This window comes from Sinocyclocheilus rhinocerous, unplaced genomic scaffold (genome assembly GCF_001515625.1).
Source record: "Sinocyclocheilus rhinocerous isolate Xijiao unplaced genomic scaffold, SAMN03320098_v1.1 scaffold792, whole genome shotgun sequence".
NCBI classification, from domain to species: domain Eukaryota; kingdom Metazoa; phylum Chordata; class Actinopteri; order Cypriniformes; family Cyprinidae; genus Sinocyclocheilus; species Sinocyclocheilus rhinocerous.
This window is the reverse complement of record NW_015626872.1, coordinates 1,561,092-1,569,612: the sequence shown is the minus strand read 5'-3', so window position 1 is coordinate 1,569,612 and position 8,521 is coordinate 1,561,092. Positions and strand designations below refer to the sequence as shown.

At 31.6% G+C, this 8,521-nt stretch overlaps 1 protein-coding gene across 1 annotated transcript in view; it reads right to left on the bottom strand.

Annotated features, from left to right (window-relative positions):
* Positions 1-8,521, bottom strand: part of pemt (phosphatidylethanolamine N-methyltransferase) — a 65,989-nt gene that overhangs the window by 38,427 nt on the left and 19,041 nt on the right. The window lies entirely within an intron of this gene.

Genomic DNA, 8,521 nt, shown 5'->3' with positions numbered 1-8,521 from the left:
TATATACTGTATATATATATATATATATACACACACACAATACTGTCTGTTTTTGCTCAGTTTTGCAGACAAAAATATTACCTATAAAGCCACAGCAGAATTGTTGTGCGTCTCCGAGCAGCACAGCAGTGTTTAGTTTCTGAATGAATCGTGTGAATCAACAATTAAAAGGCACATTCATAAAGTAAGCCGTTTACTTCATTCCTGAATGAATCAGCCTTTTGAACAAATTGAATGAATGAATGACTCATAAAGACATTTACTGCCACCTGCTGGCAGTTTTAGTTTCTTATTTAGAGTATTAGTTCAATAAAAAAAGGGGGGGGGGGGGAACTTTAAAGGGATAGTTCACCCCAAAAAAATTTAATTATGTCATCATTTACTCAAACCTCAATGACTTACTTTCTTTTGTGGAACATAAACGTTGTAGCCTAAACGTTTATGTGTAATACATTTTACGTTGAATCAAATAAATTCTTTCTATTTAAAATTTAAATACAAATTTATTTCTAAAGCTACTATTTGTAATGTCTACTTAATACTTTCTCATTTACAACAAAAATAGCTTTAAATAATCTTTTGGTGGTATTTTCACAGCCAAGTGTAATTTGCAATTAATCAAATTAATTAATTGACACATCATGTAATTAATTAGATTAAAAATTGTAATCGACTGACAGCCCTAATATACATATATATATATATATACATATTATTCTGCTATAATATAAAAATATACAAATGAAAAATGAGGTTTTTGTGTTTATATGGGAAATTGCATGGGTAAACCTGACATTAAATATATCTTAAGATAACTTAAGGATATCTTGTGTAATTACTAAATATCTTTACAATCTCTTGAATATTAAAGAACTGATGCCATGAAACTTCAGCAAAACAGATTGAGCATATTCTTCACATGCATCTCTCTGACAATAATTGAAGTGCCCTGACCTCACACAACCTGAGTCTCTCTTATCTTTAATACATGCATAATGTACAAACAGCAGCCTGTTTTCAGCTTTTCAAATCATTAATGCATTTCTTCCACAAACCCTCCTCTTGCCTGATCCCCTTCTCTCAGGCTTTGTTTGTAATGGCTCTCCTCTACTGTATGGATATTCATAGTCAGCTCTATTGTGGGCAGACAGTGACCTGTTGGGAAAGCAGCTCTTATCTGAATTAGAGCCCAACCTGCGGCCTGCTGAACCGCGTAATTAAAGAGCAGATAAGGCTCAGTTCAGCCCGGGTCACGGCACCACCATTACAGCAGATAAAATCCTTAAGAGTACCGCACAGAGCCTAATTAACAACTTCTGAGAGGAGCCAGATGGTGGGTTTGTACTCAAACACTTCTACTGGCAGACATACACACTTGTTTCGCTTTGCAAATCTGCAGATCCTGCAGGTCGATCCGGGTGACCCAATCTGCTAATTGAGAAAATAAAAGTTTTGACTGTAGCATGTTCTCAAATAGCTGCGATAATGTCGACACTCACATTTCACAAGATGGGAATAAATGAAGCAGAGCGGGGAATAAAATACCAATGTTGCCAAATATAACTCACCAGCAGCTGTAAATCAGCTCAAATTCCCAAAGAAAACAAAGAAGAAACACTTTCCATGACATCTCACATCTCAACACATTTACTGAAATCAGGGCTCTAGAGTGCGACCAATTTGGTCGCACGTGCAACCTAATTTCTCAATGGTGCGACTAAAAAAAATCTGAGGTCGCAATTAATAATATAATATAATATAATATAATATATAATCGAGGAGTTAATTCCATAAATAAGTTGTACATTTCAAACAAAATTCAATATATGAATTCATAGGCTATTGCAATATTTCTTCATTTAAAAATATAGCCAAACTATAAAATAATAAAACTTTAAAAATATGTAAAACTATATATCCACACTACATGTCAAAAGTTTGAAATAATTCAGATTTGTTAAATGTTTTGAGTCTCATATGCTCACCAAGGCTGCATTTAGCGATTTGATCAAAAATACAGTAAAAACAGTAATATTGTGAAATACTATTACAATTTTTCTATATGAATCTATTGTAAAATGTAATTTATTCCTGTGATCAAAGCTGTATTTTCAGCATCATTACTCCAGTCTTCAGTGTCACATGATCTTCAGAAATCATTGTAATATAAATTCAAACTTTTAAATTATATTACAGAGACTTCATTCAAAAACATAAAAAAAAAATTTAAAAAAAACTCCAAACTTCCCAGTCAAGTTATTAAACCATATAATTACATGAAAAAATAATTCATTTACTTGAATGGGACTCATTCAGTCAAACTTCAGCCAAATGTCAAACTAAACTGTCAAAATGCATGATCTCAACTCCGATTTAAAGCGAGACTGAAAAGCGCTAAGATTTGGACGTGATTTGTTAGGAATGGTCGTTCTGTCCCAAACTGAAGTGCCAAATCTGGCATGTGGACTTTCCAGAAACAGTTGCACAAATTGTTAATTTCGTAATCTCAATCAAGGCATCGCGAGATTACGGTAACAGTGTGCGCTCCATCAAAATTATTTCATTACTACTTCTGAAGAATTTACGGATGGCTAATATGATTGTTAAATGGACTGACCGTCCTTTATATGGAAATGATGATATAAATCTGATGAAATTAAAGATGATTAGCATGCAGCCGCGGCGGCGTGTGTTACAGTGTCCAGTCCTCATTAGAAGTCTATTATGCAGGCTGGCGCTCAAACAGAACAGAACAGAACATGCAGAGACGGCGTAATAATGTCAGGACGGCGCCACCATCGCCAACGTCTCAAGAAACGAGAGACTTCTGACCCGATAAACATGAATGTGATGCCACACTAATTACAACAGTCAAATTTCTGCCTTTCAGTTTTCAGACACAAAGACAAAATTACTTTCTATTTTGGGTACACAGTTGCAAAAATAACTCCAAAAACAACAACAACAAAAAAAAAGCATTATAAAAGCAGCTCATATGAATTCATGTTCACTGTAAATGAAGATGAGAAAGTAAATAATACCAAGCTACCTGTTATAATTTGCATGTCTTGCCAGGGTTAATTACTAAGAACGACTGATTGTAAAAGGTGAGTGACGTGGCAGTGATGCATATAAATAGTGTCGGACGAGTTACATGCTAATGTTAAACAAGATTACGGGTTTGTTGTATATTACCGGTCAAAAGTCTGGAATAATTATGTTTTTTTTTTTTCATGTTTTAGAAAGACGTCTCTTCTGCTCACCCAGGCTGCATTTATTTGATCAAAAATACAGTAAAAACAGTAATATTGTGAAATACTATTACAATTTTTCTATATGAATCTATTGTAAAATGTAATTTATTCCTGTGATCAAAGCTGTATTTTCAGCATCATTACTCCAGTCTTCAGTGTCACATGATCTTCAGAAATCATTGTAATATAAATTCAAACTTTTAAATTATATTACAGAGACTTCATTCAAAAACATAAAAAAAAAATTTAAAAAAAACTCCAAACTTCCCAGTCAAGTTATTAAACCATATAATTACATGAAAAAATAATTCATTTACTTGAATGGGACTCATTCAGTCAAACTTCAGCCAAATGTCAAACTAAACTGTCAAAATGCATGATCTCAACTCCGATTTAAAGCGAGACTGAAAAGCGCTAAGATTTGGACGTGATTTGTTAGGAATGGTCGTTCTGTCCCAAACTGAAGTGCCAAATCTGGCATGTGGACTTTCCAGAAACAGTTGCACAAATTGTTAATTTCGTAATCTCAATCAAGGCATCGCGAGATTACGGTAACAGTGTGCGCTCCATCAAAATTATTTCATTACTACTTCTGAAGAATTTACGGATGGCTAATATGATTGTTAAATGGACTGACCGTCCTTTATATGGAAATGATGATATAAATCTGATGAAATTAAAGATGATTAGCATGCAGCCGCGGCGGCGTGTGTTACAGTGTCCAGTCCTCATTAGAAGTCTATTATGCAGGCTGGCGCTCAAACAGAACAGAACAGAACATGCAGAGACGGCGTAATAATGTCAGGACGGCGCCACCATCGCCAACGTCTCAAGAAACGAGAGACTTCTGACCCGATAAACATGAATGTGATGCCACACTAATTACAACAGTCAAATTTCTGCCTTTCAGTTTTCAGACACAAAGACAAAATTACTTTCTATTTTGGGTACACAGTTGCAAAAATAACTCCAAAAACAACAACAACAAAAAAAAAGCATTATAAAAGCAGCTCATATGAATTCATGTTCACTGTAAATGAAGATGAGAAAGTAAATAATACCAAGCTACCTGTTATAATTTGCATGTCTTGCCAGGGTTAATTACTAAGAACGACTGATTGTAAAAGGTGAGTGACGTGGCAGTGATGCATATAAAATTTCTATTTGTAATCTTGTAATCTAATTTCAAAACTAACTTAATGTGATGCATATTTGTCAGTCATTCATAAATTAAATGTAAGATTTGCATGTGATTTTATTATAATAATATTTTTAAAATGCATTCAAACTGCTTTTAATAAACATAAATCTGTTAATTGTGGGGAAAAAAACATTTGACGTTAAAAAGTATGAACATGGTTAAATATGGCTATTAAACAAGTTACTTAAAAACAAGTTAGTAAAAAAATATTTTGTTAAAATCAATGAGATTAAAACTAATTAGATTCCTTGATGATATATATATATATATAAACCTAGTTATTTAAAAACATTTAGTTTATTAGTAGCTACTATTACAGAAATGTCACCGGTTTCATTCATGTATGACTGACAAATATGGATCACATTAAGTTTATTAGTTTAGGTAAAACTAACAAAATTCAAATGGATGGGAGTTTTATATGTAATTTAAATATATAAATCGTATGTAATAAAAAATATAGAATTCTAAAAATAAGGTAATTGCAATCAACTCACAGAATTGCTAGATATAAACGTGCAATTCTAGCCAAAAAAGTGAAATTGCAAGGAAAAAAAAAAAAAGAAATTTGAGATTAAAAATTGCAATTAATCTCAATTTTTTTTTTTTTCTGTGGTGGAAACAATAAAGTAGAAATGCGATTTATATAATATACAAAGTGAAATTGCAAGAAAAAAAAAAAAAAAGAAATTTGAAATTAAAAATTGCAATTAATCTCAAAAATTTTTTTTATTCTGTGGTGGAAACAATAAAGTAGAAATGCGATTTATATAATATACTATATAGTTACATATAGTTTGTTTTCTCCCAAAAAAAAAAAAAGCGAGATTTGAGATAAAAAGTTGCAATTACCTTTTTTATTTTTTATTCTGTGGTGGAAACAAATAAATCTCAATTATGAGATATAATCTTAGAACTGTAGGGGGGAAAAAAATCGGAATTTTTATCTTGCAATTCTGAGTCATTTATATATAGTATTTGATTTTTTTTTTTTTTTTTTTAATCTAAAGGGGGAACTGAAAGACAAAAAGTCAAAATTACCTTTTTTTTTTTTTTTAAGAGTTTTTATTTTTATTTATATCTTTATATAAACATAGTATCTATTTTTTTCTCAAAAAAAGTGAGAATTATGAGGAAAAAATTGAGAATTGTGACTTAAAAAGTCTCAATTACGTTTTTTTAATTCCATGGCAGAAACAGCTTCCATATTTATAGCTCTCATCACAAGAACTCAAAGATCACGCCGAGCTTACAGCGTCTGCATACGATGTCTGAGATGAATATGTAAAGATATTGCAGGTAAACCACACACATTTGTCAAAGGTGAAGCGTACATACAAGCGTTCTGACACCTCTCATGAACTCAATCCTCAAGTGACGCACGCACCATCAGCCTGCTCTCTGTAATTACACTAAAAATACCCTTCATTAAAGTCTGCTTACCATGACTCACAGCCAAAGCAACAAAGATTCACAAGACTATTAGAGTTTTTGTTAATTAAATTGTTCTGGCTTCAGATGGCTTCAGGCCCCCACGCTGAAATATCAAATATGAACTAAACCACTTAGGATCCAATTAGGAATTACTAAAAATGGAAATGACATGCCAGCAGTTAGTACGTTACCAAGCTGGAGAAATGCTTTTGCGTCCATATGCCGAATAAAAACAACAACATGTGTCTTTGTTATACAAGACAATCTGTTGAGAAAATAACAAAACTTTACTGTGTTTCAGAGGGAATCGTCTAGAAATTTCAGAAACACTAACTTCTCATTGTACAGACTGAGATGATCCGGCTTACGAGTGTCTAGAGAGAACCAGGGTTTATTAAAAGTCATTTAAAAAGCCGTGAAGTGCGTAAAACGGCTCTCTGAGGAGTTTCGGTCTGTATTATATCTGATTAAAGTGTTATTATTAGCTTTTGTTTAGGTCTGTGTATCTGTGGCGTCAAGGGAAAGCATGCAATCGCCTCAACAAAACCTGTAAATGCATTCGATTCATGATTGCATCAAATGTCAGTGTATTTCTAATAAGTCGATTGCAAATACCATCATGCATCAAGGGTTGCATCAACAGCATGCAATCTTAATTGAATTTAATTGCATTAGATACATAGCACATCAAGTCAGGATTATAATAGTTAACTAATTTTTTTTTTTTTTACTTGAAATAAAATAGACTTTAACTGAAATAAAATAAAGTATAAAAGATTTTTTATTTTGTATTTTAAAACCTAATTTATTTTATTATATCTAGTTGTCAAAACAACACTTCTCATTTTCATTTAGTTTAAGTGGATGTACTAAAAGTGAAAGAAAAACAAACAGTCATTAAAAGAATAAAACTAATGACAAAAACACAACTAAAATAAAAATGAAAATTGAAAACATAAAAATAAAAAGTAATACATTAAAATAATTTAATAATATTTCCGTTATACTCAAATAAAAACACTGCAACAATACATGCTTTTTTCATAATTAATTTCACTTTTCTAGGCCTTTTTTTTTCTTTCTTTCTTTTTTTTTTGTTGCAATTTTGCAAAGAACTTTTGACCTGCAAATTGTGTTGCAGTGATTTTTTGTGGATTTTAAAAACTTCCCTAAATGTGCATATTAATTAATAAAAGAATTAATAATTAATAAAAAATACATACATTAATCAATAAATGAACACATAAATATATAAACAAATGAATGAATAGCTAAATAAGCAAATGAATAAACAAAATAAATGAATAAATAAAAGAAAAAATTAAAAGTAAAAGATTTTTTCTTATATAATGCACATACATATTTAAGTGTGTCCGATTTATACCAAGTCTCCTCTCTGTCTTTTGTGAGCCACACCTCACCAATCCATCAATTTGTCTATTTCTCCTCCGTGCTCTTTTCATCCACTTTTCTCTGTTGTTGATGGGATTTTGTGGGCTGAAGCTGCGCTCACTCACGGCGCCCGGTTCAGACTCATCAGGAGGGCGTCTCTGTCTCCAGAGCTCCATAAAAACCCTTATGTAACATAATCCTGCTGTCTAATTGCACACACAGCATCTCCATCCATCTTACCTGTTGCTTTATCCATCAAAGGCACTTCTGAAGCCTTTAGAAGCCGTTTTACAAAATTCCTGTAGCAAACATTACAAACTACTGCATTAATTTCACGCTGAGAGCAGTATTTGATGGAAAAACACATGAGAAGAGCTGAAACACACTGATGCTTCTAGTGCTTTACAGGACTCTATCAGTGTTATTCCACGATAAATTAGATACTTCTATATTTTTTGTATTAATATGTTGAATTAGTTTTTATTTTTATATTTTCATTTTATTTATTTTTTTAAAGTTTTAGTAATTTTGCTTTATTTTTGTCCCTTTTCTATTTTTTAAATATGTCTATATAATGTTTACTCATTTTTATTTTTAGTTATTTTAGTACAAGAAATTAAATGAGAATTGTTGCCTTGGCATATATAATTTTTTATTATAAATAAATATATTTATAGATTATAAATATTATTTATAGTATAAATATTTATATTCACACACACAAACACACACACATATAAATAATAAATGATCACTATTTAAATGTACTAGGGTTTACGTAGGTATATGCCATAATAATTTATTTACCATTTTATTAAAAATATATTATTTACTAATGCACATATTTAAGCACATATATAGACAGATGAAAATTTGGGATTTTGAGGGGGGGGGGTCTTGAACCACATTATTTCAAAAATATAAAAACATCTTGAGGAATTTCTACAATGTCAGATGAATTATGCTTTCCTGACTAAATAAAGCCAAAAAGTTTGTGCATTTTCTGACTTGCATGCTTTTTAGAGTGTCTGAGAAGTGCATGAATCATTCTTTTATTGTGTGTTTCAGATAACAGAGCAAACGGAGCATTTTGTCATACTGTGATCAGAATCAGACTGAATTTGCTGATAAATCGTATCATGTGACGCCAAAAATACGGATAAGAACACAAGCACAATGACACACAGACACAGACAGACACACAGACATACACACAGACATACACACAGACATACACACA